This window comes from Lithobates pipiens, unplaced genomic scaffold (genome assembly GCF_037356315.1).
Source record: "Lithobates pipiens isolate NorthernLeopardFrog02 unplaced genomic scaffold, aLitPip1_a1.2 Scaffold_10, whole genome shotgun sequence".
In the NCBI taxonomy this organism is placed as follows: Eukaryota; Metazoa; Chordata; class Amphibia; order Anura; family Ranidae; genus Lithobates; species Lithobates pipiens.
Window position 1 is genome coordinate 176,104,071 of NW_027507686.1, and position 19,267 is coordinate 176,123,337.

Below are 19,267 nucleotides of genomic sequence, written 5' to 3' on the forward strand. Positions count from 1 at the left end.
ACTTAAGAAACACCACGGTAAAGAAAACCGTGGGATTAATCATGTCCAACCCACCCTGCCTCCTCTGTCGGTACGTGACCTCCCTCTTTATCAGATTCAGCCTGTTTCCCCAGAAAAAATCCACGCATAGAGCGATCTTGGCAGAAGACAAACGTAGCTGACAAAGAGGAATTCGGGAAGCAAATAGGTTTTGACCAGACTCACCCTTTCCCTCAGTGACAGCTTCCAGCCTTTCCAGGCATTAACCTTTTGGGTGGCACTCACCAGCCTGCGCTCCCAATTTAGTTTGGAATAGTCACCCTGGCCAAAAAGGATGCCCAGAATTCTAATTTCTGGCCGGGGCATGGGGAACACGTCCAGGAGGGCAAACTGCTCACCCTCCCTCCCCAACCAGAGAACTTCACTCTTAGTCCAGTTGACCAGCGAACCAGACGCCTCGGAATAATCTCCAATCTGTGTTTCCACAAACTGGGCCTCCTTTCGGCTAGCCACTACTACCGAGACGTCGTCCGCATAGGCCACCACCCTTACCGCCTTATCCGTGCCACTGCAGGGCTCCGCCTGGACCCCCCTCAGGCGTCCGCAGTCTAGCCTCCTTACGAAGGGGTCAACCGCAAAGACGTAGAGCAGGGGACTCAGCGGGCAGCCCTGCCTAACACCAGAGTCCACCGGAAAGGTAGGACCCACCCAACCATTGACAAGAGGGAAGCTTTCAGCCCCCCTGTACAAAACTCTGAGCCAATCGATGAATTGATCAGGCAGACCGTATATCCCCAAGAGAAGCCAGAGATACTCATGGTTCACCCGGTCAAAAGCTTTTGCCTGGTCTAATGCCAACAAATACCGCCCGTCACCCGTTGCCCTGCACCTTTCCACAGCCTCCCGGACGTTGAGGACAGCACTAAAGGTGCTGCGGCCAGGAACCGTGCAGTGCTGGGAAACAGACAGTAGCTTGCCCGCTACTGCAGACATACGCACAAACAGTATCTTCGCCAGGATCTTTCTATCCGTGGAGAGAAGGGCGATATGGCGCCAATTCTCCACCAGGGACGGATCTTTCCCCTTTGACAGAAGGATCAAGGCCGACCTTCTCATCGAGGGAGGAAGCAGGCCAGACGCCAAACACTCACTGAACACCTCCCTCAGACAAGGAGCCAAGAGGCCCTTAAAGGTCCTGTAGAACTCCGCTGTGAACCCATCGGGTCCCGGCGACTTCTTTAGAGACAAAGAGTCTATGGCCTGTTCAACTTCAGCCACAGAGATCTCCTCTGTCAAAGAGCCAAGGGGGTCAGGCCCCACCTCAAGTGGAGTCTCATCAAGAAATGTCTTGGCTTTTCCCAGGTCCAAAGGCTTCTTCTTCAGGAGGTCCGAAAAACGGGCTCTGACGATCCCCAGGATTCCCGGCCTGGACCTCGCCAAAGAACCGAGGGATCCCTCAGTCCGTGTATGACCTTCCCACTCACCGCGTTACCACAGCTCTTGTAGGGGTCCGGGTTGGTGAACTTCCCGTAATTCCTCTCAAGAACCAGGGAGGCGAGACGGTCATACTGACACTCCTTCATCTGAAGCTTCAGACCTGAAATCTGGTCCTGAGGGCCACCATCAGAAACCAAGCGGTCGAGCCGCCTGCGCAACTTCTGGTAGGCCTGGTACCGGGAAGCTGCCCGACGACCAGAGACTTCACGGAAGAAGCCCTCCGACCTCTTCTTCACTACTTCCCACCATTCCTGGCGAGAGCAGCCGCTCTCAAGGAGCGAAGCTTGTTCCATAAAGAAGTCTTCATAGGCCGACCTGACTTCAGGGTCCTCAAGTAGCGACCCATTTAGTCGCCACAGGCCCCTCCCTTCTGAGGGGTGTCCGCCACATTCAGAGTGACCGACACCATACAGTGATCGGAAAACTCGACCGCATGCAGCACAGGAGCCGCAAAGGACGAGTCCCCCTTCAAAAAAAAACTATCTAGTCTACTCTTACTACTACCTCTGGAGTATGTGAAACCAGTGAGGTTGGGGAAGTGGCGAATGTGCACATCCACCAAACCGGCCTCCCTCACTATGTGATTCAAAAAGATACTATCATATCCCAGAGGGCCTGAGGTGCCTGCCCGGTCCTTTGACCTGGTGACTAGGTTAAAGTCACCACCAAAGACCACCTGCTGGGATGTAAACAGGTATGGTTTCAGCAGCGCAAGAAGGTCCTTCCTCCCTCTCCTTGACTGGGGACCATAGAAATGTATGAGGCGGAGAAATTCCCCTCTCACGACTGCATCCACAATCAAACACCTACCGATTTCTAATTCAATCACTCGTCGACAAGCCACTGAACCGGTCTTAAAAAGGACCGCAACACCACTGCAGGGCTCAGCCGCAAGAGACCAGAGGGAGGGCCCATGTCTCCACTCCCTCTTTGCTAGGTGCATCTCTGCCACAGATGCCAGCCAGGTCTCTTGCAAAAACAAAATGTCGGCTTCAACGCGGCCGAGAAAATCAAAGGCTGAAAACCTAGCCGCCACAGAACGCACACTTGAAACATTAATCATCGCAAGGCGTATTGGAGCGGGTACCGTCATCCTTAGTGATTAAAGTTTACGTTCCTCTCTATATTACAAACATAAGTTAATCCTCCTCGGAATCGGAGGATAGGACCCCAAAACGGTTCCAGAGGGCGAGCGAGGGTCCCCCAACCGCCCCCAGACTGGTGCTGGGCTGAGGATCCTCGCCACCCTCCTTCCCCAGGCCCTTCCTCTTCCGTTTTTTAGTTTTTTTCTTAACCCAGCCCGACTTGGGGGGCTCTCTCCCACTCTCGCCGTTCGACCTCCCACTAGACACCTCCTTGGGGCGCTTATTCACCACCTTACCCACCTCAGAGGTGTCCATTGGGACACCACCCTCCAGGTCAACCCGCCGACCACCCACCACCTCCGTGGAGGCGGGAGGAGGCATGAGAAGGGCCGCCGGATCCGGAGGCGGACATGGTACATCTGGGGGGGGAGAGGCGGACGGGGAAGGAGAAGAAGGGGGGGAAGGGAAGGTGGCAGGGGACAGGAAGGGGAGACAGGGAGAGGGGAAACAGGGGGGGGAGGGGAAGGGGTGGGAACTGGGGGAGGGGGAGAGGATGCTTCTTAACAGAGGGCTTTTTTGGTTTAGCCTGAACCTCTGCTGGATTTCCTACCGTCGCCCCATCGGGCACAGAACCGGACGGGGCCGGGGAACCTGCTGACATACCCACCCCTGCAGTACCCGCCCCCTGTTTACTCCTGGGGGGTCTGACCCTTTGAGGGAGGGGGGCACCCTCATTCTGTGACCCAGAAGGATTGGGGCCCCACTTTGTCTAGGGACCCGCCCACCCTCCGGGCCTGGAGCACTCTCCTCAGCCTGGCACCCCCTAAAAGCTTTGGGGCAGCGGCTGAAGGGATGCCCCATTTCCCCACAGAGGTTGCAGACTATGAGTCTGCAACCCTCAGGTGAATGGCCGAAACCATTACACCTCACGCAGCGAGGCATAGTGCAGTCCGCGCTAAGGTGCGTGGGACTAAGTGTAAAAGTGGGTACTCCTGCGCTAAAATGGAATTGTGAATTAAAATTAAAGACAAAACAAGTGCTGCATACACCGTATGGACCAAACTCGCATCCAAAAAAATGTAAAAGAGAGGGAAGGGTGGTGTTGCGCTCTTATTAGGAATATTTAGTGCAATATTAGAGAAACTGCTGTGATTAGCAGCCTAATATATATCACAGAAGTACATAAAGTGCAAAGCGACTTACCGTATATACTCGAGTATAAGCCGAGATTTTCAGCCTCTTTTTTGAGGCTGAAAGTGCCCCCCTCGGCTTATACTCGAGTCATCGCTGTCTGCCTGCTCGATCAGCGTATCGAGCAGACAGACAGCGGCCATTCTAACATTCAAACGCCGCGCCTCCGCCTCCGCCTTCGCCTGTGATAGGCGGAACACTGAATTTCCCAGCAGCCTGTGTTCCGCCTATCACGGACATCGTCTCATCCTCGTACTACGGACGAGGATGAGACGATGTCCGTGATAGGCGGAACACAGGCTGCTGGGAAATTGAGTGTTCCGCCTATCACGGACATCCGATAGGCGGAACACTCAATTTCCCAGCAGTCAGTGGGAAATTGAGTGTTCCGCCTATCACCGACGGAGGCGCGGCTTTTGAATCCTAGAATGGCCGCCGACGAAGAGCTGAAGGACGGAGGCTCGGCTCGGGACGGGACGGGCCGGGCCGGGACGGGACGCAGGCTGGACGGGACGCATGCTGGACGGGACGCAGGCTGGACGGACACAGGCTGGACGGACACAGGCAGGCTGGACACAGGTAGGCTGCACGGACACACACACACACACACACACACACACACACACACACACACGGATGCATGGACACACACACACACACACACACACGGATGCATGGACACACACACACACACACACACACACACGGATGGATGGACACACACACAGGGATGGATGGACCCACAGGGATGGACGGACACACAGGGATGGACAGGCATGTCTCACCCTCGGCTTATACACGAGTCAATAATTTTTTCCAGTTTTTTGGGGGTAAATTGGGGGCCTCGGCTTATATTCGGGTCGGCCTATACTCGAGTATATACGGTAAATAGTTTAAAAGAAGAAAAAAACAAACTAGCATAATCATAACAATAGTGTAAAAGGTGAATACATAGAGCAATTATTAGGTGATATTACCAAATATTCACATTCAAGGTGCAGCTATAGGTGATTAAATCACTGTGCAAAATATACCATATACGTGAACTATTCGTATGGTGACTGGTATACAAAAAACATGGAGCAAATTTAGCAAATAAAATTCAAAGGCGACATAAACCTAGTCATTTAAATCATCTAGCTAGATAAACAGTAACCAGTGTGATATTGGACTTTTAAATCCTTAGTCCAATGTGCAAGAAAAGTGCAAACGTGCAGAGTGTTGCGCTGGAACACTGTGTATTGCTGTCTTTGACTTCAAAGTGACACTGTGCCTTTAAGTGCAAATACAACAAAGCAGATCTTCAGCGTCGCTGACACCCGTGGAAAAATTGAATAGTTACCTTACTGCTGTAAGGTAACAGCATATAGCAGATAAAGGAGGAGGGTTCCCTTCAGCTTGATCCTTCCCACGATGTCCATTTCTACTTTTAGGTGTAGACAGGGGAGGTGGGGGAGGGGGGTAGGGGTAATCCTTATCTTCCTATCCTTCCACTGGGTACTTCAGATGGTATGGATCTCAATATGTATTTAAAAAAGATAAAGGGAGTCCACCATAGTGCAGTATTTTTAAACAGGAACAAAACCTTTTATTTATATTTAAAAAGAACTCACATTTTGCAAGGGGTACAGATGTGTTGAAAAAACGAGCGCCGAGCTCGTGTCACTATCTGAGCGTCCGTTCCGTTATCAGAAATGCCTCGGATCCTACGCGTTACGTCACCACGTGACTTCAACTGGGATGAGGCATTGTGGGAAGTGTAGTCTATTTATACAGGCTCAGCTAGTTGTATTGATTTCATTGACGGCGGCCATTTTGTTGTGGATCCCATATATATGAATGGAGCGGCCATGTTTTCGTAGACCAGGTAGCTGTCATTACACTGTTGCCTGTTTCGTTCGTCAGCACCCGCGATCCTAATGCTCTCTCCGCCATGCATAACCACAGGCATATGGAGAACACACGTCGGATCGCAAACACATCACGCAGCATGGCTTCATGCTCACGAAAAAAACACAACCATGCTGCAAATGGCAAACAGATAGACGAGCAGCATAAAGCTTTAATTAACCCAATAATCCCTAAAACAATAACGCAATCAAATCGCTAATATGGAGAGGGATAAGGGACACATATAACCACAATATTTTATAGCAAAAAGGAATCTCTATGTTAAAAACCCCAACATAGAAAAAAATTTATTTATATTAAAATTAGGGGACCAATAATTCCAACCATATTTGTATATTAAATTAGATAAAGGCACATGTATATCCAAAATGGGAAGAAAATACACATATGCAGATTATTATTACTAATCTGTCCCTTAGGGTCGGGGCACGTCTGTAAACAAATTTTGGTATGGTCGGAAGCATGGGTTTAAGGTGTGTATCATTAAGTAGAATGTGCCAGTGCTTTTTGACAATGTTTTCCACTTTTTTATGTTGTACATTATAATCAAAAATAATGGCTACATTATTATGTTTGTTATCTGTTTTATTTTTATCTTTAATCAATTCTTTTCTATCACTTTCGCCCACTTCGCGGATTCTGTCTTCAATATGGTTCTTCTTATATCCTTTTTCAATGAATCTTTTTCCTATCATTTTGGCTTGATCCTGGAACATCTCTTTTTTACTACAATTTCTTCTAAGTCTGAGTAATTGCCCTTTTGGTATGTTCCAAAGCCAGTTACGGTAAACAGTAACCAGTGTGATATTGGACTTTTAAATCCTTAGTCCAATGTGCAAGAAAAGTGCAAACGTGCAGAGTGTTGCGCTGGAACACTGTGTATTGCTGTCTTTGACTTCAAAGTGACACTGTGCCTTTAAGTGCAAATACAACAAAGCAGATCTTCAGCGTCGCTGACACCCGTGGAAAAATTGAATAGTTACCTTACTGCTGTAAGGTAACAGCATATAGCAGATAAAGGAGGAGGGTTCCCTTCAGCTTGATCCTTCCCACGATGTCCATTTCTACTTTTAGGTGTAGACAGGGGAGGTGGGGGAGGGGGGTAGGGGTAATCCTTATCTTCCTATCCTTCCACTGGGTACTTCAGATGGTATGGATCTCAATATGTATTTAAAAAAGATAAAGGGAGTCCACCATAGTGCAGTATTTTTAAACAGGAACAAAACCTTTTATTTATATTTAACCACTTTCAGACCGGACCATTTTGCTGGTAAATGACCAGAGGTCTTTTTACACTTTGGCACTGCGCTGCTTTAACTGGTAATTGCGCGGTCATGCAATGTTGTACCCAAACAAAATTTGCGTCCTTTTCTTCCCACAAATAGAGCTTTCTTTTGATGGTATTTGATTGCCTCTGCGATTTTTATTTTTTGCGATATAAACGTAAAAAGACCGCAAATTTTGAAAAAAAATGATATTTTCTACTTTTTGTTATTAGAAAAATCCAATAAACTCAATTTTAGTCATACATTTAGGACAAAATGTATTCAGCCACATGTCTTTGGTAAAAAAAAAGTCAATAATTGTATATTTATTGGTTTGCGCAAAAGTTGTCACATCTACAAACTAAGGTACGTTTTCTGGAATTTACGCAGCTTTTAGTTTACGACTGCCTATCTCATTTCTTGAGGTGCTAAAATGACAGGGCAGTACAAAACCCCCCCAAATGACCCCATTTTGGAAAGTAGACCCCCTAAGGAAATTGATAAGAGGCATGTTGAGCCCATTGAATATTTTATTTTTTTGCCTCAAGCGATTGAATAATGACAAAAAAAAATTTTTTTTTTTTTTTTTACACAAAGTTGTCACTAAATGATATATTGCTCACACATGCTATGGGCGTATGTGAAATGACACCCCAAAATAAATTCTGCTGCTTCTCCTGAGTACGGGGATACCACATATGTGGGACTTTTTGGGAGCCTAGCCGCGTACAGGGCCCCGAAAACCAAGCACCGCCTTCAGGCTTTCTAAGGGCGTAAATTTTTGATTTCACGCCTCACTACCTATTACAGTTTTGAAGGCCATAAAATGCCAAGATGGCACAAAACCCCCACAAATGACCCCATTTTAGAAAGTAGACACCCCAAGCTATTTGCTGAGAGGCATGTTGAGTCCATGGAATATTTTATATTTTGCCACAAGTTGCGGGAAAATTACAAACTTTTTTTTTTTTTTTTTTTTTTTCACAAAGTTGTCACTAAATGATATATTGCTCATGCATGCCATGGGCATATGTGAAATGACACCCCAAAATAAATTCTGCTGCTTCTCCTGAGTACGGGGATACCACATATGTGGGACTTTTTGGGAGCCTAGCCGCGTACGGGGCCCCGAAAACCAAGCACCGCCTTCAGGCTTTCTAAGGGCGTAATTTTTTGAGTTCACTTCTCACTACCTATTACAGTTTTGAAGGCCATAAAATGCCAAGATGGCACAAAACCCCCACAAATGACCCCATTTTAGAAAGTAGACACCCCAAGCTATTTGCTGAGAGGCATGTTGAGTCCATGGAATATTTTATATTTTGCCACAAGTTGCGGGAAAATTACAAACTTTTTTTTTTTTTCACAAAGTTGTCACTAAATGATATATTGCTCACGCATGCCATGGGCATATGTGAAATGACACCCCAAAATAAATTCTGCTGCTTCTCCTGAGTACGGGGATACCACATATGTGGGACTTTTTGGGAGCCTAGCCGCGTACGGGGCCCCAAAAACCAAGCACCGCCTTCAGGCTTTCTAAGGGCGTTACAGTTTTGAAGGCCATAAAATGCCAAGATGGCACAAACCCCCCCCCCCCAAATGACCCCATTTTAGAAAGTAGACACCCCTAAATTTAGGGGTACACTAGTGAGACTAGGTAATAAATGGCGGGTGCCCTGAAACTATAAAAAAATAACTAACCAACCAGCGTCACCTGTAACAGTTATATGGTGATCACTGGTGAAAGGGTTAACTAGGGGGCAATCAGGGGGCTTTATGCGGTAGTATATGGGGGTCCCTGGCGCTATAAAAAGCTGCGGCGAACCTAAATACCTACCTGCCTAACTAGCGTCACCTGTGACACTAATACAGCGATCAGAAAAACGATCGCTTATTAGGCTGGGTTCACACTGGAGCGATGCGGGAACGCCACGAATGCGCGGCGGGTTCCCGCATCGCATGCCTCCCGGCGGCAGTTCACACTGCCCTATGCGAACTGCTGGGAGTGTCAGTGAAATGTTAATGACACCCCCAGATCAGTTCGCATATCGCAGTGCGATCTGCAAACTTGGATCGCATGGTGTGAACACCCATGCGATCCGATTCTGCTGCGGACCAAAAAAAGGGTCCCGTGCGAGTTTGCGGCGGGTGCGGCGGGTGCGACACGAATTCAGCCATACTATCTGTATAACTGAACTCGAATCGCACAGAGATCGGATGTGATTTGCACTGCAGTGCGGTGCGAATCACATCCGTTCTCATAAACCGCTGCAATGTGAACCCAGCCTTAGTGACACTGGCGACGGGGGGTGATCACGGGGTTAAACCTTTATTGGGGGGGTTAGGGGGGTACCTTAGAACTAAAGGGGGCTAACCCTAACTGCCCTAACAGTTATTAGTCACAAATGACACCTGCCGGGTGATCAGGGGGTTAAACCTTTATTAGGTAATAAATGGCGGGTGCCCTGAAACTATAAAAAAATAACTAACCAACCAGCGTCACCTGTAACAGTTATATGGTGATCACTGGTGAAAGGGTTAACTAGGGGGCAATCAGGGGGCTTTATGCGGTAGTATATGGGGGTCCCTAGCGCTATAAAAAGCTGCGGCGAACCTAAATACCTACCTGCCTAACTAGCGTCACCTGTGACACTAATACGGCGATCAGAAAAATGATCGCTTATTAGGCTGGGTTCACACTGGAGCGATGCGGAAACGCCGCGAATCCGCGGCGGGTTCCCGCATCGCATGCCTCCCGGCGGCAGTTCACACTGCCCTATGCGAACTGCTGGGAGTGTCAGTGAAATGTTACTGACACCCCCAGATCAGTTCGCATATCGCAGTGCGATCTGCAAACTCGGATCGCATGGTGTGAACACCCATGCGATCCGATTCTGCTGCGGGCCAAAAAAAGGGTCCCGTGCGAATTTGCGGCGGGTGCGGCGGGTGTGGCGGGTGCGGCGGGTGCGGCGAATGGCTGAACTCGAATCGCACAGAGATCGGATGTGATTTGCACTGCAGTGCGGTGCGAATCACATTCGTTCTCATAAACCGCTGCAATGTGAACCCAGCCTTAGTGACACTGGCGACGGGGGGTGATCACGGGGTTAAACCTTTATTGGGGGGGTTAGGGGGGTACATTAGAACTAAAGGGGGCTAACCCTAACTGCCCTAACAGTTATTACAGTCACAAATGACACCAATGCAAAAAAAAAAAAAAAAAAAAAAAAAATGACATTGGTGTCACTGTGACTGGGGGGCAGGGGTAATTGGGGGGGTGATCGGGGGGTAAAGGGGGGGTGTGAGTGTGCCTGGCATGTTCTACTGTGTGTGGGATGTGTTGGTGCAACTCACTGATCCGCTCTCCTCCGTGTCGGAACGAAAAATACCGACACGGAGGAGAGAATACATCACTTCCTCTCCTGTGTTTACATTACAGGAGAGGAAGTGATGTCACCGGGGATTTCCATTCGTCGGGAGCGATCGCGAGGGGGTGGCCATGAATGAATGGCCGTCCCCTCGTCCGGGATCGCTCCCGAACGAAAACCGACCGCCGCAGGCACCGGGCGGGGGCCCGATCGGGCCCCCGACCCGCGGGAGGCAAATCACGTACATGTACGTGCTTATGCCTGCCCGTGCCATTCTGCCGACGTACATCGGCGTGCGGCGGTCGGCAAGTGGTTAAAAAGAACTCACATTTTGCAAGGGGTACAGATGTGTTGAAAAAACGAGCGCCGAGCTCGTGTCACTATCTGAGCGTCCGTTCCGTTATCAGAAATGCCTCGGATCCTACGCGTTACGTCACCACGTGACTTCAACTGGGATGAGGCATTGTGGGAAGTGTAGTCTATTTATACAGGCTCAGCTAGTTGTATTGATTTCATTGACGGCGGCCATTTTGTTGTGGATCCCATATATATGAATGGAGCGGCCATGTTTTCGTAGACCAGGTAGCTGTCATTACACTGTTGCCTGTTTCGTTCGTCAGCACCCGCGATCCTAATGCTCTCTCCGCCATGCATAACCACAGGCATATGGAGAACACACGTCGGATCGCAAACACATCACGCAGCATGGCTTCATGCTCACGAAAAAAACACAACCATGCTGCAAATGGCAAACAGATAGACGAGCAGCATAAAGCTTTAATTAACCCAATAATCCCTAAAACAATAACGCAATCAAATCGCTAATATGGAGAGGGATAAGGGACACATATAACCACAATATTTTATAGCAAAAAGGAATCTCTATGTTAAAAACCCCAACATAGAAATAAATTTATTTATATTAAAATTAGGGGACCAATAATTCCAACCATATTTGTATATTAAATTAGATAAAGGCACATGTATATCCAAAATGGGAAGAAAATACACATATGCAGATTATTAGAATATAATTTAAATGGAGGAATTGTAATCAAATATTTACCAAGTAATATATATAAAAAAAAAAAAAGGGGAATTTTATTTTTATGAAAAATTATATATTATAACAATAATTATAAGGCGACTGAAAAGAAAGTATTTACGCAAAAAGAATAGAAATGTTAATATTGATAAATATTATCACAGATAAAAGATCGGACAAAAAACGTTATACGAGAATATTATTTTCTAAAACTAATTGAATAAAATGTATAGGGAACATGTATATTAAAAAAATATATATTAAAATTGTATTAAAAAATTGAAAAAATATATATATTCAGTGCATAGATTCCGGAGGAGACGCTCAGGCAGAGAGGGTTGAGAGAAATTTACGTTACATATTAAAAATCATTAATAAAACAGTTAAGATCAAATTCTACGTTTAACCCCCGGGGGGTAAAAGTATCAAGGGTAAAAATCCACTTTGATTCCATCTGGCTGAGGGTTCTGACCTTATGCCCACCACGCCAGTGTTTTTTGTACGGTTCGATACCCCAGAACTTTAAATGTGTAGGGTCTTTATTGTGATGCGTTAAAAAATGTTTGGAAACACTATGCTTATCAAAGCCTTTCAAGATGTTCTGTATATGTTCTTTGATTCTAATTCTAAGGGTTCTTTTCGTACGGCCAATGTATTGTAAACCGCAGCTGCATTCAAGTGCATATACTGCACCTTCCGAATTACAGCTGATAAAGTCATTGATCTCATATGTATTTCCAGTACTGGTGGACGTGAACTTAAATATTTTGTGTACTGGCTTTTTGTTCTGACGCATGCAAAACACCGTTTGCACGGGTAGAAGCCCTTTCCTGTAAAAAAGGTGAAGTTATTTATAGGAGGATCGGGTACGTTCTTGACTAATCTGTCCCTTAGGGTCGGGGCACGTCTGTAAACAAATTTTGGTATGGTCGGAAGCATGGGTTTAAGGTGTGTATCATTAAGTAGAATGTGCCAGTGCTTTTTGACAATGTTTTCCACTTTTTTATGTTGTACATTATAATCAAAAATAATGGCTACATTATTATGTTTGTTATCTGTTTTATTTTTATCTTTAATCAATTCTTTTCTATCACTTTCGCCCACTTCGCGGATTCTGTCTTCAATATGGTTCTTCTTATATCCTTTTTCAATGAATCTTTTTCCTATCATTTTGTCTTGATCCTGGAACATCTCTTTTTTACTACAATTTCTTCTAAGTCTGAGTAATTGCCCTTTTGGTATGTTCCAAAGCCAGTTACGGTGATGGCAACTCGTCATGGGGAGGTAGCTATTTCTATCAACGTTTTTAAAGTGTGTCTTAGTGCTTAAGATATTATCCTCTTGTATGACATCTAAATCGAGAAATGTTATTTGTTTCTCACTAATATCCCAATTAAGGGTTATATTACGATCATTTTTATTTAGTTTTTCCAGAAAATTGATCAGGTCTTCTCTTCTTCCTTTCCATATAATAAAGATGTCATCAATATATCTTTTATATACTACCAGTTCTTTTGGTGCGTTTATAAACACTGTTTCGTCTTCCCACTTCGCCATAAAAAGGCCAGCTACACTGGGTGCAAACTTTGCACCCATTGCCACACCCGTTTTTTGATAATAGTAGTTCTTATTGTACCAAAAATAACTGTTCTTGAGACAGAAATCTAAGCATTTAATTAGATATTTCCTTTGTGGGCATGATAGCTCAGAGTGTTTCCTTAGACCCCATTTTGTAGCTTCATATGCTTGGTGATGCTGAATGATCGTATAAAGTGATGTTACATCAGCTGTAGCTAGAATAAGTGGTTCTTCATAATTGGGTAGATCCTCCAAAATTTGTAATACCTGTTTCGTGTCCGGTAGGTATGCCTTGGTATTTTTTACTGTCGATTGCAGGTAATTATCAATGTAAGCCCCCATTCTTGCAGTTAGGGAATCTATTCCGTTCACAATTGGTCTGTAGGGGGGATTCTCCTTATTTTTATGATTTTTTGGAAGAGCATATATCACGGGCGTGCGACAAGCTTCAGGGACCAAATATTGTGCTTCTTTTTTGTTTAAAATATTTTTCTTTAGACCAAGGTGTACAACAAGTTCAAGTTCCTTCCTACATTTAAAAACTGGGTTACTTAAAAGTTTAGAGTAGGTTTCAGTATCATTTAATAGATTTTCCATTCCGTCATTGTATTGTTTTTTGGATAGGATTACTATCCCTCCACCCTTGTCTGCGGGCCGTATTACAATCTCTTTTCTTTTGCTTAGTGTTTTGATACCGCATCTTATGAATTTTGGATCTTCTTGTTTCTTAATTTTAAGTGATTTTAGATCTTCAACTACTGTTTTTTTAAAAACATCTATAAATTTGTTATTATTAATTTGGGGATTAAAAACAGACTTATTTCTCAGTGTGCTATGTATAACTCCTTGTTCAGCTGTGGTATTCCGGGTCTTGATAGGATTACTTGCAATATACTTTTTAATATTTAGATTTCTGATATATTTTTGGATCCCTATGTAGGTCTGAAATTTATCCAGATTTCTAATAGGGGCATATTTCAATCCCTTATCAAGTACACCGATTTCTTCTGCTGTCAACGATATTCCACTGAGGTTAAAAATTCCTTCTCCCTTTATTCTCTTTTTCTCTTGTTCTCTCTTTCCTCCTCTTCTGCCTCTTTTCTTCCTGGGCTTTTTGTGTGTCGGGGTTCTTCCGTTCGCTTTGGGCTCCTCCATGTTTCTCTCTGTTCTTCCGTTCGTCTTGGGGGATAATGTTCTGCTCCTCTGCCTAAAAAAGCCCTATTATCCTCCAGATTGGGATAGTATGTTTGAAAGTACCTATCGTCTCTGTCTTCATCAGGATGGTCTCGTAGTGGGGCATAATAATTGTGTGTGGGTATCCGATATCGATCATGTGAGTAGCTATACGTTTGTGGCGGGCCTTGTTCGTATGGACGATTATACGTCTGTGGGGGGCCCCAGTGGTCTCTATCCCTATAATTACTCTCATAATGAGGTACATTATTTCTATTTTGAGGGCCTTGTGTATTGTAATAGGGTCCTCTCTGTTCATAGGGTGGTCTGTTCCAGTTAGATCCATAATATGTTTTTTTATTGTTTTTCCAATATGGTTTCTTCCAACCATTCCGTGGTGTTGATTATATTGGTTATGCTGAGTCCCTCTTTTTTCTGGTTGAGGTGTGGAATGTTTGGGGTTAGTGTTAACATCATTGGTTATGACCCGTTGAGGGGAGTCATTCCTCTTCCTATTTATTTGTTCTTTGGGTATAGTGGGTTTATATGTAACATTACGATTTGGGGCTATGTCTTTGGGTCTAGTCATATTCTGTGATTGCGGTATTACCATTACACCTCACGCAGCGAGGCATAGGGCAGTCCGCGCTAAGGTGCGTGGGACTGCCACATTTGAAACAGCGACGGGGCTGGCCAGGGTAGAAGACCAGGATCCGGTCTCTCCCTATAAACGCACTCCCGGGTACATGCGCCACGGTGTTGTTGTGGCGCTTGAGCCGGATCCTGACCAACCAAGCACCTGTCCAGACCCCGCGCTCGTCCAAATTCTTCCTCAACCCTGTCTGGAGCTGCCCATACCGCGCCAGCCAGGTTGCGATGTCCTCAGGAGGAAGGGACTCGTTTCTAACCAAGACGGTCACTCTCTTTATCTCCTCCTGCCTTGAAAGAGGTACTACACGGAAACTTTTCCACGGATCTGACTTCCTGACGATCTCGTACAGGGTCAGGAAAAGTTCCATAGAGACCACAGAGACAAAGCTCACATCGAACTCCTTGCTGTTCGCAGGATGTATGACCGCGAACAAGTCAGAAACCTTGAAGCGTAATCCCAGCAGGTAGTCAATTACTTGACCCCTACTGGGACACGCAGCCGTCCCCTCCCACCTGAGCTGCACCACATTCCGCCTGCGCCTCTCCGGACCCCCCGTACCCCTTGACCAAGCCTGTGCCCCCTGGAGCTTTTCCTCAGGGGGGGGCCTGAAGTTCTGGGCACCAAACTGGCCATACAGGGGGCCCAGAGGAACAGAGGAACCTGCCACCTGGGCAAATGAGCGCCCAGCTTTCAGAGCACCTAAGAGGTTTAACTCTTCCTGCGTGCCCAAGATAGGATTCGGGACTGTGGGCGAAGGGTCAGACCCCCGCTGAGATGAGCCCATGGGCTCTGACGGAGCAGCACACATCCCTTCACTCCCACCCTCTATCCCTCTCCCAACAGGTGCCTTGCTCCCAACCACCTCCGCAGATGGAGACATAGCCACACCCCCCACAGCGGCGGGGACCTGAGAGGAAGCCACTTCCATTCCCCATGCCATATCCTGCTCCTGCCGCTGGGACCCCTCCAGTTCCCTGATAAAGTCCAAGGCCGGGCATTCTCCCCTTAGTTCCCCCATAGGGGACTCCCCCCAACTTGTCTGTAAAGCTCCACTGGAGGATTCCGGGGTACCCAAGGCAGTAGCCATCAGAGGAGCCCCCGAGACCCCCAAAGCCCCTACCTGACCCAGAGGAGCAGGAGACTTGGTCACCGATGCCCGGGGTGTCCCCACCTCCTCAGTACATTCTTTCACAACCTCCGGGGTCACCGCAAGTGGCACTTCCGGTTCACGGAGGTCACTTCCGGCCACACCTCCACAAACAGGAAGTGACACATCCACCTCCCCGCCCCCATCCTCCCTGGTGTCTGCAGAGGATGTTTGTCCAAGGTGTTTTTTCTGAACACAGTCCGCACTTGCCGGCACCTCCCCCTCACTACATGCAGCCGCGGCGGGGGCCGCCATTACGGCCGGCACCCCTCGCACTGTCTCAGATGTTGCGGGCTCGACCGGGGCCACTGGGGGGGCCCGCACAGCATGGCCCCTAGCAAGGACCACCACCAGCTTCCTTCCATGCTGTTCCATCCGACTTGCCTCTCCCACGGAGCTTCCCTGTGCATCATGGGGTTCCCTACCCGAATCTATCAGCTTCACAGCCTCTGGCTGAGCAGGTGAAACAACAGGGATCCGGGGACCCTCCGCACTTACGGCTCTGGGGGCCACGCTCACCCGGCTGGTCTCCACCTCGGGGCGCTGGTCTTCTTCACCCATTAAGATTACTTCCTCCACTGGGGTTCGCAGCTTCTCCTCTGATTCCAGCAACAATCTCTGGTAAGAGCCTCTCCTCCTGGCTGCCTGGGATCCTTCCTGGCTCGCCCTCAGGAGTTCATTTTTTATTTCAGAGAGGAAGCCCCTCTCACCAACACCGCGTTCGCAGAGACCGCCCAGCAACCATCACAGGTCCCTGCATTCATGTTTCAGGCCCTCAATGGCCTCCCTGTATTCCCCTCTTCTGCTACTGGCTGAGCGGTCTCTGCGATTTCGCAGGTCCGCCAGTCTCTCGGACTTCAGCACGTAGGCCAACGTGGCTTTCTGTATAAGGACTTTCACCCTTGTCCGGCGCTTCTGCAACCTCCCCGGGTCCTCTCCCGGCTGGGCCCGGGTCCAATCCAGCAGCTCAAACCGCGTTTGCAGGAACAATCTCTCCTCCCTGGAGAGGTCTTTCACTCCAGGGGGATGAACCGAGGGCCCAGGCCGGCAAGAGGGCCCCGGACCTGGGCTGGCCGACGCCATCAGCTCCCTCTCCTCCTCCACCACTCTGGAAGCTCTCACAGTCACAGGACAGGTCAGAGCACGCAGCCAGCATGCACAAGCTCCTACCGCTGACTGCAAGCTCTATTTAAAACGAGCAAGATAGTTTGCTATATAGGTGGATATAGCAGTGTGTACTGGGTTCAGAGCACGCAGACAGCATGCACAAGCTCCTACCGCTGACTGCAAGCTCTATTTAAAACGAGCAAGATAGTTTGCTATATAGGTGGATATAGCGGTGTGTACTGGGTTCAGAGCACGCAGACAGCACGCACAAGCTCCTTCCCGCTGACTGCAAGCTCTATTTAAAACGAGCAAGATAGTTTTCTATATAGGTGGAAATTTTTATTAAAATAAAACTGCTACTGATTTACATAATCAAGAACTTAAGAAAGACTCATACTTGAGCAAAAAAGAACAAAAGAACAACTTGTACAAATGCTTTTAGATAGACAGGATCTATTCAAACTGCCCATATCGCCCATATCGGATGACCCTTAGTCCCATGATCATCTGGACTAAAAAAAAAAAAAAAAAAAAAAAAAAAAAAACCTATCCAAACAATTTCCAATCATTATTCTAACTATGTACATTTATATTACATACCCCCTATAGGCAGGAACGTAACGAAACTGACGGTGCATACCATGTTTTTAAAATTAAGTTGCCCAAAAGCTAAAAAAAGGGGGTGAAAGGATAGACAGACCTCCACCTAAGGAAAAGAAGGGGGAGATCATCAAGGCGGCCGGAAAGAGAACCCTCTCCACAACCTAGCACACCTTTCCCTACCCATTCTTTCCCCCTCAAGAAACCTCACCTTACCCAATTCCCGAACGATATCACCCGCCACCTCATGCATGGGCAGGAACTTGCCCCTAGTGGACACTAAACACCGAGCGTGCCAAGTGTAGTAAAGGCATATGACACTAACTAAATACAGTGATGATAACACAAAACCCCTCCGGGCTCTGAAGTCACCGTACACCCTCTCAGGATAGGCAAGGGCCTGGAGACGGGGATAGCCAATGGCATCTCCAACCTCCCCCAGAACCCCCAAGTTGAAGGGGCACTCGACCAAAAAGTGGTCCATGGTCTCTAGCACCCCACCACACTCAGGGCGAGGACAGCCTCTGTCCTCTGGGCTCCGGTACTTCAAGTTCGATCTCACATAGAGTCGTCCGTGGAACGCCCTCCATGCGAGATCCCAGAACTTGGCAGGAATTCTCTTGGAATTCAGGAGGGCTAGTCCCTCCCTGAGAACCCTGTCTGGACAGTCCCTTAAGGCTAGTGGTCTCAAAACGTCCGAAGCCATGACCCTCTGGTACAGCTCACGCCGGCCCAGGGAGCCTACCTCTAAGGCCGTTATCCTCCACCGCCTTAGTACCTTCAGGGCGGTTGGGACATAGGCGGGGAGGTACCCGTGGGACCTCCGAAGGTCACCCGGGCGACCGCCCCCCTCCCACCTGCTCAGGAACACCAGGAACCAATTCTTACATGAACGTTCCCACAGAGAGGGCTCGTCCACAAAAATGGATTGCAGATTGAACTTCAGGAACACCACAGTAAAGAAAACCGTGGGGTTGATCATGTCCAAACCGCCCTCCCCTCTCCGTCGATACGTGACCTCCCTTTTTATCAGGTTCAGTCTGTTTCCCCACAAAAGCAGAAAAAACAGACCGCAGACCCGCGCATAGAGTGACTCTGGCAACAGACATGCGTAGCTGACATAGAGGAACTCAGGAAGCAAATAGGTTTTAACCAGGCTCACCCTTTCCCTCAACGACAGCTTCCAGCCTTTCCAGGCGTTGACTTTCTGGGTGGCACTTACCAACCTGCGCTCCCAATTTAGCTTGGGATAATCACCCTGGCCGAAATAAATGCCTAAGATCTTAACTTCTGGTCGGGGCGGGGGAAAAACGTCCGGGAGGGCAAACTGCTCACCCTCCCTTCCCAACCAGAGAGCTTCACTCTTGTCCCAGTTGACCAACGAACCAGACGCCTCGGAGTAGCCTCCAATCTGTGTTTCCACAAAATGGGCCTCCTCTCGGCTAGCCACCACCACCGAGACGTCGTCCGCGTAGGCCACCACCTTCACCGCCTTATCCGGGCCACTGCCGGGCTCCATCAGGACCCCCCTCAGCTGCCCACAGTCTAGCCTTCTTACGAAGGGGTCGACTGCAAAGACATAGAGCAGGGGACTCAGCGGACAGCCCTGCCTAACACCAGAGTCCACCGGAAAGGTAGGACCCACCCAACCATTGACCAGAGGGAA